We start from the raw sequence: 17,621 nt of genomic DNA, 5'->3' as shown, positions 1-17,621 counted from the left end.
TGTTCTTTTTGTGTACATGTAGCTGATCAAAACGATCAGCTGCATGTGCAAAAATCTGTTCGTCTTGTTCATCAATTTCCATATTTATTCTGTAACATAAATTTTATTATTTATTTATTCTATATATTTTATATTTTAATATTGTGTTTCATTAATACTTACGTTTTATCTTTCCTTGTAGCCATCTTGTTGATAACTGTTTATTTCTTTAGCAACCAAGTGTCTTTACGGAAGACCAGCCTCAATTGTTATTAAATTCATTTTTATGAATAGATACATGGGGACACTTCATTGATGTTTGCTAATGCATCTTTATAAAGTTTATGGCCGTTCAAATGGTGATTAGTGGTGATTAGTGGTGATTATTCTTCGGATTTGTTATTAAAGTGAGAGGAGGATATTCAAAATTGTATTTTTGTAAGTTTAAAAAATGTCTCATTTTTATTTTTTAGGTAAAAGCAAACAGACATTTAGAGTAAAATGTGGTTATGTTATTCATGTTTTGATATGTTTATATATTTATTTGATAATCAGGTATTTTACTATGCTTTTACAATTAAATATGTTAATATTTTATTATTGAGTGTATTTATTGTTATGTATATCTTTGTTCTAATTTTTAGTATTTGTATTATATAATTACTGCGTTTTTTAACGTTTGCTTGCTTCTGTCTAATATTATTACATTAAAATTCTAAAATAAATAATTTCGTAGCATATATAAATATTATAAAAATATTTGTGGAAATTGTCAATAAGGTCGGTAGTGCCTCGCACTCTAAGTGTACGCGCAAGCGAGGTAACACCGTTGTCTCTGTTACGCGAGACATCGTTTACAAGATTTATAAATTATCAGATCTCAATAACGGCAAATTGATTAATTTTTAATTAAATTTAATGAATAGTATCCGATTATATAATAAAAGTGTTTTTCTGCAACGTAATTTACAAGCGAAGATATCGCGATAATTAAAGTTTTTCTTTTATTGTTATTATTATTATTATTATTATTATTATTATTATTATTATTATATTATTATTATTATTATCATCATAATTTGCATGTTATATCATGAATTATATTGTGGAGGATAGAAATATAATAATAACTTCAAAGCTTGGAATTTAAAAGTAACAATAAGAAATTTTATTATGAAAAAATTGTTGGTTACAATAAAATTTCTTTTTTTTAAGCCGGTGTATATGCTGTTGTTGATAAGAAGTTCACTGAGGTTCATCATGTTTTAAATTCAGCGAACCATTATATAGAGAATTGGAATTGTATATCAAAAGGAATATTTGAAGCTGTACTTTATAGTTTATCTATTATCATTATCTTATGACATACCAGGTAAGAGAATAGTTACAAGTATTATAATTTTATTTAAAAGAATATTTCATTGCACATAGTCAAAAAAATATTTTATTGTAACTGTATGGTTCTTAAAGTTGAATTGAATGTATTGAATGTATGATAGTTATTATAGAATTATCTTTTTTAGATTTTTAAAATAGGTAAAAAGCGAGAAAACTTGTCTGAAACAATTTTAGAAAAGTATATAGACCATAATGTCATTCAGCTGATGATGACTTGTTTGTCGATGATGGGATTATAGGCTGTAATGTAGAAGATGTTTTATATGAATCCCAAAGATCATTTGTATGCCTTAGTCTTTTTAGTCATGTATTCTTTGTGAGCCAGAAATATGGATAAGACGCAGAAATATACCGATAGTTTATTAGTCAAATTAAAACTAAAAAGTAAGTATTTAAATACTTCTTGTTGAAACAATTTAATACAATCTTTTTATATATTCATAAAGATCACATTAAAAAATTTTATTTACAATTTTGATTGAGGCATACATGAGACGGAAGACTACAAATGATTGAGTTTCTTTTTTAAATATAAACTGATACGTAATTCCATATTTACTTTTCATTCTTTTTGTATTAATTTAATATAGCATATATATTGCTATTTTACAGTTAACACGGACAAAATAGGTTTATTATTAATAACTGTAAATGAATAATAAATGTAATTATAAAAGTACAATAACAATTTAACTGCAAATAAAAAATTGTTTGAATGTGATCGTTTGTGAATGTTAATAAATTGTATTTGGGAACAATAATGTATTTAAATACTTGCGTTTTAATTTTTGATTTGACTAAATCTTATCTGTATATTTCTATTTTTGTGTCTTCAACATGTCCAGTTTGCATTGAATGTATGATAGTTTTATTAATAGACTAAGACTACAGATAATTCTTGGGTATCCATATAAACATATCCTCTGATATTGCAGTCTGTGACTAGGTTATCGCAGGTCAGCTGGGTGACGTGGTTTTTATATCTTGTTGTAATTTTTCAATAATTTAAAAAGATGGTTGTATGGTATTTTAAGAGCCACACATTTGCAAAAAATTCCTCGGAACAAGTTAGAATACAGATACTTTTGACTTAAAAATAAACGGTTCACTTCTTTTTATCATTTTCTTGGTAAAATTTCATTATTTGATACTTTGAGGTTCATATATTTTGTGGAGTACAGTGTAAATCTAAGCTTTGAAGTTAATTATATCTCTTTTTCCTTACTTTTCTATTCTTCTATTTTAGGTTTTAATAAAGTGCTTCTTCCTCTTTTTTTTTTAAATAACTAAAAATAGACATAACACAAAGTATTAAATCTTAATAATACTTATTCTAAACAAAAAATGAAAATTTTGTGTACCTTAGTATTTTCTTCTATGATTCAGTTCACAACACATTATAATAATGATAAATTCCATAAACTCCTTGTTGTTGATTAGACTTCCTTATAAAAATATTTTATTGAAAATCACTCTTAATTGATCCATTTTATTGAATTTTATTAAATTTATTTAACATCCATTAAAACTTATTAAGATTGTGTTAAAATTAATTTAAATAATAAATTTTATTAAAGTTCTTTAAGATTCATTAAAATTTATTAAATTTATTTTATTGTTATTTAGCAAAAAAATAAATTTTTGAATTTTAATGAATTTTAAAGAATTTAAATAAAATTTAATTAAATTTTAATTAATTTTAACGAATCTTAATAAATCTTAATTAAAAGGGATCAATTGAGAAAAATTTTCAGTAAAATATTTCAGTAATATGTTTTCATCAGTGATGGTAAAACTTTATAGATGTTGTATGTAAACACAATGTTTCGACCATTGCTTTTTGGTTTTTAAGTGTCAATTTTGTCTCTTATTTAAAAAAAATATTTCATTGCACATATTCAAAAAAATATTTTATTGTAACTGTGTGGCTCTTAAAGATATTATACAATTATCTTTTTTAGATTATTGAAATAGGTAAAAAGCGTGAAATCTTGTCTGAAACAATTTCAGAAAAGTATATAGACCATAATGTCATTCAGCTGATGATGTTTGTCGATGATGGGATTATAGGCTGTAATATAGAAGATGTGTTTATATGGATGCCAAAGATCATTTGTATGCCTTAATTTATTTAGTCATGTATTCTTTATGAGCCAGAAATATGGATAAGACGCAGAAATATACCGATAAGTTTATTAGTCAAATTAAAACTAAAAAGTAAGTATTTAAATACTTTCTTGTTGAAACAATTTAATACAATTCTTTTTATATATTCATAAAGATCACATTAAAAAATTTTATTTACAATTTTGATTGAGGCATACATGAGACGGAAGACTACAAAATGATTGAGTTTTCTTTTTAAATATAAACTGATACGTAATTCCATATTTGTACTTTTCATTCTTTTTGTATTAATTTAATATAGCATATATATTGCTATTTTACAGTTAACACGGACAAAATAGGTTTATTATTAATAACTGTAAATGAATAATAAATGTAATTATAAAAGTACAATAACAATTTAACTGCAAATAAAAAATTGTTTGAATGTGATCTTGTGAATGTTAATAAATTGTTTTGGGAACAATAATGTATTTAAATACTTGCGTTTTAATTTTTTGATTTGACTAAATCTATCTGTATATTTCTATTTTTGTGTCTTCAACATGTCCAGTTTGCATTGAATGTATGATAATTATTAATAGACTAGACGTACAGATAATTCTTGGGTATCCATATAAACATATCTCTGATATTGCAGTCTGTGACTAGGTTATCGGCAGGTCAGCTGGGTGACGTGGTTTTTATATCTTGTTGTAATTTTCAATAATTTAAAAAAGATGGTTGTATGTTATTTTTAAGAGCCACACATTTGCAAAAAAATTCCTCGGAACAGTTATAATACAGATACTTTTGACTTAAAAAATAAACTGTTCACTTCTTTTTATCATTTTTCTTGGTAAATTTCATTATTTGATACCTTTGAGGTTCATATATTTTGTGGAGTACAGTGTAAATTCTAAGCTTTGAAGTTAATTATATCTCTTTTTCCTTACTTTCTATTCTTCTATTTTAGGTTTTAATAAAGTGCTTCTTCCTCTTTTTTTTTAAATAACTAAAAATAGAACATAACACAAAGTATTAATCTTATAATACTTATTCTAAACAAAAATGAAAATTTTGTTGTACCTTAGTATTTTCTTCTATGATTCAGTTCACAACACATTAATAATAATGATAAATTCCATAAACTCCTTGTTGTTGATTAGACTTCCTTATAAAAATATTTTATTGAAAATCACTCTTAATTGATCCATTTTATTGAATTTTATTAAATTTATTTAAATCCATTAAAACTTATTAAGATTGGTTAAAATTAATTTAAATTAATTAAATTTTATTAAGTTCTTTAAGATTCATTAAAATTTATTAAATTTATTTTATTGTTATTTAGCAAAAAAAATAAATTTTGAATTTAATGAATTTTAAAGAATTTAAATAAATTTAATTAATTTTAATAATTTTAACGAATCTTAATAAATCTTAATTAAAAGGGATCAATTGAGAAAATTTTCAGTAAAATATTTCAGTAATATGTTTTCATCAGTGATGGTAAAACTTATTAGATGTTGTATGTAACACAATGTTTCGACCATTGCTTTTGGTTTTTAAGTGTCAATTTTGTCTCTTATTTAAAAAAATATTTCATTGCACATATTCAAAAAATATTTTATTGTAACTGTGTGGCTCTTAAGATTATAACAATTATCTTTTTTAGATTATTGAAATAGGTAAAAAGCGTGAAATCTTGTCTGAAACAATTTCAGAAAAGTATATAGACCATAATGTCATTCAGCTGATGATGTTTGTCGATGATGGGATTATAGGCTGTAATATAGAAGATGTGTTTATATGGATGCCAAAGATCATTTGTATGCATTAATTTATTTAGTCATGTATTCTTTATGAGCCAGAAATATGGATAAGACGCAGAAATATACCGATAAGTTTATTAGTCAAATTAAAACTAAAAAGTAAGTCTTTAAATACTTTCTTGTTGAACAATTTAATACAATTCTTTTTATATATTCATAAAGATCACATTAAAAAATTTTATTTACAATTTTGATTAAGGCATACATGAGACGGAAGACTACAAAATGATTGAGTTTTCTTTTTAAATATAAACTGATACGTAATCCATATTTTACTTTTCATTCTTTTTGTATTATTTAATATAGCATATATATTGCTATTTACAGTTAACACGGACAAAATAGGTTTATTATTAATAACTGTAAATGAATAATAAATGTAATTATAAAAGGTACAATAACAATTTATACTGCAAATAAAAATTGTTTGAATGTGATCTTTTGTGAATGTTAATAAATTGTTTTTGGGAACAATAATGTATTTAAATACTGCGTTTTAATTTTTTGATTTGACTAAATCTTATCTGTATATTTCTATTTCTGGTCTTCCAACATGTCCGATTTGCATTGAATGTATGATAGTTATTAAATAGACTAAGACGTACAGATAATCTTGGGTATCCATATAAACATATCTCTGATATTGCAGTCTGTGACTAGGTTATCGGCAGGTCAGCTGGGTGACGTGTTTTTATATCTTGTTGTAATTTTTCAATAATTTAAAAAAGATAGTTGTATGTTATTTTTAAAAGCCACACATTTGCAAAAAATTCCTCGGAACAAGTTATAATACAGATACTTTTTGACTTAAAAAATAAACTGTTCACTTCTTTTTATCATTTTTTCTGGTAAAATTTCATTATTTGATACCTTTGAGGTTCATATATTTTTGTGGAGTACAGTGTAAATTCTAAGCTTTGAAGTTAATTATATCTCTTTTTCCTTACTTTTCTATTCTTCTATTTTAGGTTTTAATAAAGTGCTTCTTCCTCTCTTTTTTTTTAAATAACTAAAAATAGAACATAACACAAAGTATTAATCTTATAATACTTATTCTAAACAAAAAATGAAAATTTTGTGTACCTTAGTATTTTCTTCTATGATTCAGTTCACAACACATTAATAATAATGATAAATTCCATAAACTCCTTGTTGTTGATTAGACTTCCTTATAAAAATATTTTATTGAAAATCACTCTTAATGATCCATTTTATTGATTTTATTAAATTTATTTAAATCCATTAAAACTTATTAAGATTGGTTAAAATTAATTTAAATTAATTAAATTTTATTAAAGTTCTTTAAGATTCATTAAAATTTATTAAATTTATTTTATTGTATTTAGCAAAAAAATAAATTTTTGAAATTTTAATGAATCTTAAAGAATTTAAATAAAATTTAATTAATTTTAATTAATTTTAATGAATCTTAATAAATCTTAATTAAAAAGGATCAATTGAGAAAAATTTTCAGTAAAATATTTCAGTAATATGTTTTCATCAGTGATGGTAAAACTTTATTAGGTGTTGTATGTAACACAATTAATGTTTTCGATCATTGCTTTTTGGTTTTTCTTAAGTGTCAATTTTGTCTTTTATTGGACGTGTTTATATTTTAATGATTATATTTTAAATTGCAAGAAATCGAGAGCACTAGCTACTCATTTAGAAAATGTGACGTCAATTGCGAAAAATTAATACTAAAAATTATCTGAATTTTTAATGGGTGGCACTCACTTGGACATGGTTCAAATGGAAACAGTGCATTTGCACACAGTGTTTTTGGACACGATATTTTGCGCACAATTCATTTGCACACCGTTCATTAAGAACTTAATTTTTTAATAGCAGTTTACTCTTGTAGGACTTTGTGCTACCGGTATTTATGTTGAAACGGTGTTTAAACCGAAAGAGCATCTAATTCGATATTTACATATCTTGGAACAAGGCTAAATAAAAAACATTTCCATACCAATAACGATAAACATTGTATTTTCTGTTGCATTTGCTGTTTTAATAACGAAATAGCAAATGCTATTGCAAAAACACAATCATGCGTATTTGGTTGTAACTTTATTAGGTGTTGTATGTAACACAATTAATGTTTTGACCATTGCTTTTGGTTTTTCTTAAGTGTCAATTTTGTCTTTTATTGGACGTGTTTATATTTCAATGATTATATTTTAAATTGCAAGAAATTGAGAGCACTAGCTACTCATTTAGAAAATGTGACGTCAATTGCGAAAAATTAATACTAAAAATTATCTGAATTTTTTAATGGGTGGCACTCACTTGGACATGGTTCAAATGGAAACGGTGCATTTGCACACAGTGTTTTTGGACACGATATTTGCGCACAATTCATTTGCACACCGTTCATTAAGAACTTAATTTTTTAATAGCAGTTTACTCTTGTAGGACGTTGTGCTACCGGTATTTATGTTGAAACGGTGTTTAAACCGAAAGAGCATCTAATTCGATATTTACATATCTTGGAACAAGGCTAAATAAAAAACATTTCCATACCAATAACGATAAACATTGTATTTTCTGTTGCATTTGCTGTTTTAATAACGAAATAGCAAATGCTATTGCAAAAACACAATCATGCGTATTTGGTTGTAACTTTATTAGGTGTTGTATGTAACACAATTAATGTTTGACCATTGCTTTTTGGTTTTTCTTAAGTGTCAATTTTGTCTTTTATTGGACGTGTTTATATTTCAATGATTATATTTTAAATTGCAAGAAATTGAGAGCACTAGCTACTCATTTAGAAAATGTGACGTCAATTGCGAAAAATTAATACTAAAAATTATCTGAATTTTTTAATGGGTGGCACTCACTTGGACATGGTTCAAATGGAAACGGTGCATTTGCACACAGTGTTTTTGGACACGATATCTTGCGCACAATTCATTTGCACACCGTTCATTAAGAACTTAATTTTTTAATAGTAGTTTACTCTTGAAGGACGTTGTGCTACCGGTATTTATGTTGAAACGGTGTTTAAACCGAAAGAGCATCTAATTCGATATTTACATATCTTGGAACAAGGCTAAATAAAAAACATTTCTATACCAATAACGATAAACATTGTATTTTCTGTTGCATTTGCTGTTTTAATAACGAAATAGCAAATGCTATTGCAAAAACACAATTATGCGTATTTGTTTGTTCTTGCACCAAAGGAAATTTTACAGGATACTTAATAATAAAGTTATACGTTGGGAATAATTTTTCCAAAAATTGTTTCTGACACTCACTTAACATTTTTGAATTAAAAGAATCATAAACATATATAGCCTTAGTATCATAATAACAACATGTCCAATGTATTCCCAATCTTGTAACAGGTAATATCTGTATATGCTTCTTATTGGTCGGTACCGGTTGCACTCTATCTATTCTTTGTACTAGCCATGTTCCAACTGGTCTATAAGCTGAATATTTTTCAACAAGATAATTAAAATGATCCATATGCAAATCATTTAACCATCCATTTTGAACAATAATACTTTTTTGTTCTAACGACAGCGTCATTTCTTGTTGATGTTTCTCTTTATTAAAATATTTAATTCCAAAATTGTTTTTATATTGCAAATGATTATTAACAAATTTATTTTCTATATCCTTGTTTATGTCGTAAACTTTTCCATTTCTTTCTTTGTTATTACAATCGTTATTTTTTACACACAATTCATTTTGAGATTTATTAAACTGCTCAATATAAATATCACTCACAGATTGTACCTGTTCTTTTGATATTTGTTGAAAAGTGCAAACTTTTTGTTGATTCAATTTCTGTGCTTGCGTCTTTTCACTTTGACGTTTATTACGTAAACGAACCGCTTCAGCCTCTTTTGCTCTTATTACTGTTAACGGAAACACTGTCTGAGGCACACCATACGTAAGATCTTGAGGAAAATGCTCAATTTTATTAAACTTAAAAAGATCTAATAAGTGCGAGCGCATTTTACTAACATTATATCTTACTTTTTCGGGTTTAACATTAAATAATAATGAAGTAGCAAAAGCTATTGCAAAAACGCCACAACATTGTATTTTCTGTTGCATTTGCTGTTTTAATAACGAAATAGCAAATGCTATTGCAAAAACACAATCATGCGTATTTGTTTGTTCTTACACCAAAGGAAATTTTACGGATACTTAATAATAAAGTTACACGTTGGGAATAATTTTTCCAAAAATTGTTTCTGACATTTACTTAACATTCTTGAATTAAAAGAATCAAACATATATAGCCTTAGTATTATAATAATAACAACATGTCCAATGTATTCCCAATCTTACCCAATGTATACCCAACCACTCATAACAGGTAATATCTGTATATGCTTTTTATTGGTCGGTATCGGTTGCACTCTATCTATTTTTTGCTCTATCGACTTTGGTATCTAAATGAAATTGTCCATTTATCTATTCTTAAAGTACTGTGGTCACGAATTATTTCCTCAGTATTTAATTTGTGTAACTCGTTTGTTACTGTGGCGATACTGGTGTGCACATTAAAATAATTGTCTATTTGCCTGCTTTTAAATATTCTGGTCCTAAATATTTTGCTTAACATTTAACTCGTGTAACTTAATTGTTAAGGTTCGGTGAGGTAGTAAAGTACTAAGATAATAAGGTAGTCTAAGGTCGTTGAAATTTGCGACAGTTAATGAACCTAAGGCTGGATTTACAATAGGATCTACAATATGTATTAAGCTTTATGCCTTAAAATCTTGACCAATTATAACTGAATGTGCGAAGAATAATCGAATAATTAGTTAATTCTTTATGGCTTAGGGTCGATTTCATTAACTCCGGTTACCTTAACCGGTCGGTTATTTCATTGGAATTGACCAATCGAATTTGTTAATTTTGTTTAACAACAAATACGATTGGTCAATTCTAATGGAATAACCGGCCAGTTAAGGTAACCGCAGTTGGTAAAATCGGCCCTTAAGGTTTACTATACCTATTGTAGATCCGACTTAAAACTTATCTTGCAATGACTTTATAGCTTATTACTACGGCTATTGTAGACAAGGCTTTATATGTAATAATGCCTTTTTTCCTTTATTTTTTAGTTATAGACACTCGTACTGTTTACGGTTTAAAGAGGTAAGATTTATACTTTTTTCTCTTTCCTTTTTTCTTTTTCTTTCTCCTTCCTTATTTTTTGTTGTTACATATCTTTATCTTTCTTTTATTTCTTTTATTTCTTTTTTTTTCCTTATATTTTGTTGTTACATATCTTATTTTTATACTATCTACTACTTTATCTTTCTTTCTTTCTTTGATTTTTTAATATATTTATAGGAAGCTGCTTTGTGCTTACAAAAAACGGCTGCTGTGCGCCTATAAAAAGGCTGCTGTGCGCTTACAAAAAAACGGCTGCTGTGCGCCTATAAAAAAGGCTGCTGTGCGCTTATAAAAGAGCTGCTGTGCGCCTACATAAGAAAGGCTGCTGTGCGCTTACAAAAAACGGCTGCTGTGCGCCTATAAAAAAGGCTGCTGTGCGCTTATAAAAGAGCTGCTGTGCGCTTACATAAGAAAGGCTGCTGAGCGCCTATAAAAGGCTGCTTTGCGCCTACATAAAGGCTGCTGCGCGCCTACATAAAGGCTGCTGCGCGCCTATATAAAGGTTGCTGTGGGCCTACATAAAAAAAAACCGCCTATAAAAGGGCTGCTGTGCGTCTACATAAGAAAGGTTGCTGTGCCCCTATAAAAAGGCTGCTTTGCGCCTACATAAAAGCTGCTACGTGCCTATACAAGGGCTGCTGTGCGCTTACATAAAGGTTGCTGCGCGTTTACATAAAAAGGCTGCTGTGCGTCTACATAAAAAAAACTACGTGCCTATAAAAGGGCTGTTGTGCGCCAATATAAAATTGTTGTTTATTAGTTATATATAATTATTTTGAATAAAAATGTCTATGCAAACTAAAGAGCGAGTAATAATCTCGTTAGAAGAAGAAAGTATTATTGTTCAAGGTGGATGGTTAGAAGATATGCATATGGAGCATTTTAATCATCTTTTAAAAAATAATTCAAGCTATAAACCCGTTAGTACGTTGCAAACTTATATTCTTGATACAATACCGTCTATGTCAGAAAATGAAAAACATATACAAATTTTACATAGTTCTGATTTCGATTTAGATACTTATGATAGTTCATTAGATTTATATAAGTTACACGAGCTATTGAATGTAAATGGACATTGGGTGTGCTGTTATTATGATACAAAAGATATATATATTTTTGATTCGTTCAATAAAAAGAAATTGCACAAACGTCATGAACAAGTTTTGAAACGATTATTTCCATTTTATCCTTTTGATAAAAAGCCTGTAATATTTCCAAATGTGCAACAACAACCAAATTGTAGCGATTGTGGCGTTTTTGCAATAGCTTTTGCTACTTCATTATTATTTAATGTTAAAACCCGAAAAAGTAAGATATAATGTTAGTAAAATGCGCTCGCACTTATTAGATCTTTTTAAGTTCAATAAAATTGAGCATTTTCCTCAAGATCTTACGTATGGTGTGCCTCAGACAGTGTTTCCGTTAGCAGTAATAAGAGCAAAAGAGGCTGAAGCGGTTCGTTTACGTAATAAACGTCAAAGTGAAAAGACGCAAGCACAGAAATTGAATCAACAAAAAGTTTGCACTTTTCAACAAATATCAAAAGAACAGATACAATCTGTGAGTGATATTTATATTGAGCAGTTTAATAAATCTCAAAATGAATTGTGTGTAAAAAATAACGATTGTAATAACAAAGAAAGAAATGGAAAAGTTTACGACATAAACAAGGATATAGAAAATAAATTTGTTAATAATCATTTGCAATATAAAAACAATTTTGGAATTAAATATTTTAATAAAGAGAAACGTCAACGAGAAATGACGCTGTCGTTAGAACAAAAAAGTATTATTGTTCAAAATGGATGGTTAAATGATTTGCATATGGATCATTTTAATTATCTTGTTGAAAAATATTCAGCTTATAGACCAGTTGGAACATGGCTAGTACAAAGAATAGATAGAGTGCAACCGGTACCGACCAATAAGAAGCATATACAGATATTACCTGTTACAAGATTGGGAATACATTGGACATGTTGTTATTATGATACTAAGGCTATATATGTTTATGATTCTTTTAATTCAAAAATGTTAAGTGAGTGTCAGAAACAATTTTTGGAAAAATTATTTCCAACGTATGACTTTATTAAGTATCCTGTAAAATTTCCTTTGGTGCAAGAACAACCAAATACGCATGATTGTGGTGTTTTTGCAATAGCATTTGCTGTTTCGTTATTTTTTAACACTAAACCCGAAAATGTTAGATATGATGTTAGTCTAATGCGTTCGCATTTAATACAAATGTTTGAATCTAATAAAATAGAACGCTTTCCTCCAGATTTAAAATATTCTGCTTTGAAAGAATTTTCGTCAACAGTAGTAAAAGCTGAAGAGACTAAAACGATACATACACAATGTCAATATGAAGAAAAACAACAGAAATTAAATCAATTTCTAGAAAGTTATGATTCTCAGCAAACTAAGGAAGAATTAAATAACAATTTTTTAATAAAAACGCAAAGTTTACAAAAAAATACGTACAATCAATAATAAATGATATTTATGTTGAAAAGGTTGAAAAGGTTGATAAAGGGTTGGAAAGTGAATTATATATTGAAAATATTAACCATGAGGTTAATAATACTTTTAGTAATACATGTAGTGGTAACAAACAAGAAAAAATAAACATTCAAGATATAAATGAGAAAAATTATAAATATTCGGAATCTAATTCTGAATTAGGGCATATTAATAAAAATAAACAATATCAGCCAGAAAACAATAAACATAATAACAACCAAGTGTATTATGATGAAAAATTAGAAGGTTATCGTTCTAAAAAACAAAGACAATATCAACAGGATTTAAAAAATAGTCGAGCTAAAAAACGGCAGCGATATGAACAGGATTTAGAAAATAATCGAGCTAAAAAGCGATGTCGATATGAACGGAATTTAGAGAATAATCGCGCTAAACAGCTACAACGATACAAACGAGACTTACAAAATAATCGTGCTAAACAGCTACAACGATACAAACGAGATTTACTAAATAATCGCGCTAAGCAGCAACAACAATACAAACGAGATTTAGAAAATAATCGCGCTAAAAAAAGAGAACGTTATAGACAAAGTTTAGAAAATAATCGCGCTAAAAAAATAGAACGTTATAAACGAGATTTAGAAAATAATCGTATTAAAAAACGATGTCATTACAAAAAGATTTTAGAGAAGCAACGTGCACAAAAACGAATACGTTATTTTATAAATTATGAGTGTGAACGAGAAAGACAAAAAGGATTATCTTCTGATCATAAATGGCTTTACAATAAGCGATATTACCAGAAAAAAAAATCTGAATCCATACTTGTAGAGAAAAATTATAATATTGCCAAAAATATTAATAAAAAATATGCAAAATTTCGATCAACAAATTTTATAAAAATTCACGGTTCTTTTAACACGTTTGTTAAAAATATTTTACAAAAACAGAAAATTACAGATTGCAGTAAAGATTATATTGAAAAACTACTGAAAGCAGAACAAATTGTACGTTCATGTTTTAATATTAGAAATAATTATATTCGTAATATGAGTAAAACATTAAATCTGCTTAAAAATAAATCAGAAACATGTTTGACTGTTGCTGCCGAATGTTCTATAGTTGATGATAAATTAAGTGCGTTATGTGGTATATCTAGACATACAGCTTCGTCCGAGAATTACTTTACTGATTCTATGTATCATAATATAACTTCATCTGAAGCCAATATAAGTGAATCTTTAATATTAAATATGAGAGGACAAATTGTTAATGCGTTACCGTTGATAAAAGCACGAGCAAAAAAATCGTGGTTGTGCAGTATTTTATGTAAAATTAAGGATTTGTTTCTGATTGATCGATATCAAAAATTCCTACAAGCTGTAAATAAATGTAATTTAAAAAACGTACCGGAACTAATGCAAAAAATTTATGAATGTACTGTGACAATTTTTGATAAGAAATTAGGTGATGCTAAGAAGGGTCACGCACATAGCTGTTATACTGATTTAAATCTTTGTAAAGCTATGTTTATTCCAATGCAATTATTATCACCTCATTTCCCAAAAGTAAGAAACGTTAGACGTTTGATTTATCAACTTCGCAGTTTTTATAAAAAAATGTTAGAGCTGGACGAAGCATTAACTTCTGGTGAGCTTGATAAATTAAATCAAATTATAACTTCAGTACAAGAAAAAGCAGATATGTATAAATATCATCAAACTGATGTAATTTTGAGTGATGATGATATTATTTCTAAATATCATAATGCGTTTGTAGCATTGAAAAAACGTTCACTGGACACACCGCGGTATAGTTGTGTGTCATGTGAACGACTTTGTTATAAAAGAAATGTTTCTGAAGTTAGTAAACTTCAGACACGTAAAAATAATCCAATTTGGAAAGATTTATTGGCCCATATAGAGCAACAAAACATTAATCCGCAATACATATGTCATTATTGTGATAAAAAATTTCGTAGCGGCTTGTTGCCTGCTTATTGCATTTTGAATAATCTCTTCTCTAACGATGTGCCGGAGGTAATATCGTCTCTTAACGAATTTGAAAAAATGCTTATACAAAGGGCTAAAGCTTTTCAAACTGTGGTTAAAATGGGAACAGTTTTTAATAAAAAAATTCCTGAGAGACAAAAGATACAAAAAGTTAAAGGTACAACTTTTCATTTACCACTTCCTTTACAAGAGACTTTTGATAAATTATGTTCTAAAACTGATCCGATAAATTTAAATCATGAATTATGTATTTTACTAAGAAATATTCCAACTAAATCAAAAATTATTTGGGAAGATTTAGTGGATCTTAAAAAGATATATGAAGCTTTGAAATGGTTGAAAATTAATAATTTCCTATATTCTGGTATTGTATTGCCCAATACGCATAATGAATTAGATTTAGGAAATCTCAACAATGCAGAATTTTATATTCAAGAAACAGAAAATGATGCAGAAATTTTATTTAATGATGAATGTAAACCGTTAAATTTAAATTTACAAATGCAAGAGATAACAGATCACGTAGAAGTTACACTGCATCAGCGTGAGGCTATGTTAACTCAAAAAGATGAAAGTGATAGTTACTACGAGCAATATACTATATATCCACTGTATGAAAAAAAAGAAAATAAAACTGCGAATGCTTTGTATCAAATGTTAAAAATTCAAGATTCATCTTTAGATAATCGTGAAAAGAATTTGGATTTGATGTGTTTTCCAGATTTATATCCATTTGGTTCAAATGGACAATGTGATAAAAAACGACCGGTTAAACTTCAAGAGCATGAATTTATTAAATGTCGTTTAACGTCTAGGCATCCACGATTTAGATTAAATCAACAATATTTATTCTATTTGTTAAATAAAGCGAATATTCGTCAATTAAGTCGTGGGATTTATCATAAAATGAATATAACTGATCCACGAAGTCGTTACACGGCTGCAGAATATTTAGATGCTATGTCTAAAGATGCATTGGAGTCTAATTTAAATACTATATTTTCCTCACTTCGAAATACTGAGCAATATTGGCGTCAACCAAGAAATGATTTAGATTGTATGACCCGACATTATGGACCTGCAACATGGTTTATAACGTTAAGTCCTAGTGAATGGTTATGGGATGATTTAGGTGATTATATTCGTGAAGTTAATGGATGGCAAGACTCTTCGTTGAGCACCAGTGAACTTGTTGCTAAAGATCCTGTATCAACGTCGAGATTTCTTGATAATAAATTTCGAGCAATGATAGATTTTATTTGTTCTAAAGATTGTCCAATCGGTGAAGTAACACATTATTTTTGGCGACGAGAATATCAAGGTAGAGGCATACAACATTTTCACTTATTAGTTTGGATTAAAGATGCACCGATTTTCGGTGAATCTTCTGTAGAAGAAGTTTCTAAATTTATTTTAAAATACATAACCTGCAAAAAGCCAGATAAAAATATTTCGCCATTATTGTACAGACGTGTTACTACGCATCAACGACATAAACATAATGATTATTGTCTTCGTAATAAAAAAGTAGGACGTAAAGTTATTCGTTGTTGTCGTTTTGGATTTCCTCGTCCCGTTACTGAAACACTGCGTATGAGAGATGTAGCAACTTCGATAGCAGGTAGAAAACAATTAAAACATCAAAGCAGATTGTATGATCTTCCTCGAAAGCCTGATGAAGTTGATATTAATGATTATAATACCGCTCTTCTTACTGCATGGGAAGGAAATATGGATATACAATATATTGGTGAAAAGTCTACAGTTCTTACATGGTATGTGACTAAATATGTGAACAAACCAGGGAAAAGTGAGTTGTCGGACTTTGATCTTGAGAGTTTTAAGAATAATAAAAGCAAATCATTGGCAAGTGTTCTTTGGAATTTTGGTTTACGATCCTTAACTAATAGAGAATGTGGAGCTCTTGAAGCTGCTGATACATTGTTAAGTATTCCTTTATATGGGACTGATCGCAATACAACTATTAAATGGTTAAATGTTAATCGTATACGACAGAGGAAATTAAAAAGTCATAAAGAAATTGAAACTCTTGATGGTGAATCTACAGATATATTTTGTCCATCTGTAATAGATGATTATTATCCAAATAGATTGCAAGAATTTAAGTCTGTGTCTCTTTATGAATTCGTACAATGGTATGATATCACGACGATCGAACCACGAAGTAACAATATTGAATATTATAAAATAAATAATAGTCATTATCTTAAACGGCGACAACGCGCGTGTCTTATTAATCACTATAAGTACAATGTTGAAACACGGCCGGAAGATTATTTCTTTTCTTTATTGCTTATGTTTAAACCATGGCGAAATTTAGAAGATCTTAGAGATGGTTGTGATACTTACGCAGAAGCATTTGAAAAAGAAAAATTACATCTTATGGAGGCATTACAATACCACGAAAAGGTACAAGAATTGCAAAAAGCATTTGAAAATGCAAAAGAGTTAATTCGACAAGAAGATGAAAAATTACAAAAAAAAATGTCTCAGGATGATCCTGATAATCCGATAGGTGTTCAAAATATAGAAGCAGGTGAAGCGATGCAAGATTTTAGAGACCTTGGTGATAAAATTGATGAAAAAATTGATGTTTTTGATATGATAGCGAAATTAAATTTGGATCAAAAAA

General features: G+C 27.9%; 1 long non-coding RNA gene across 1 annotated transcript; it reads left to right on the top strand.

Moving 5' to 3' along the window:
• The first annotated feature begins 377 nt into the window (after positions 1–377).
• On the top strand, positions 378–1,555 carry LOC118648380. The gene is made up of 2 exons (XR_004965266.1): positions 378–417; positions 1,195–1,555. It is a non-coding gene; the product is annotated as an uncharacterized LOC118648380 (long non-coding RNA).
• The last annotated feature ends 16,066 nt before the right edge of the window (positions 1,556–17,621 follow it).

The sequence above is a fragment of the Monomorium pharaonis genome, unplaced genomic scaffold (genome assembly GCF_013373865.1).
Source record: "Monomorium pharaonis isolate MP-MQ-018 unplaced genomic scaffold, ASM1337386v2 scaffold_412, whole genome shotgun sequence".
In the NCBI taxonomy this organism is placed as follows: Eukaryota; Metazoa; Arthropoda; class Insecta; order Hymenoptera; family Formicidae; genus Monomorium; species Monomorium pharaonis.
This window is presented reverse-complemented; position numbering and strand designations above follow the sequence as displayed.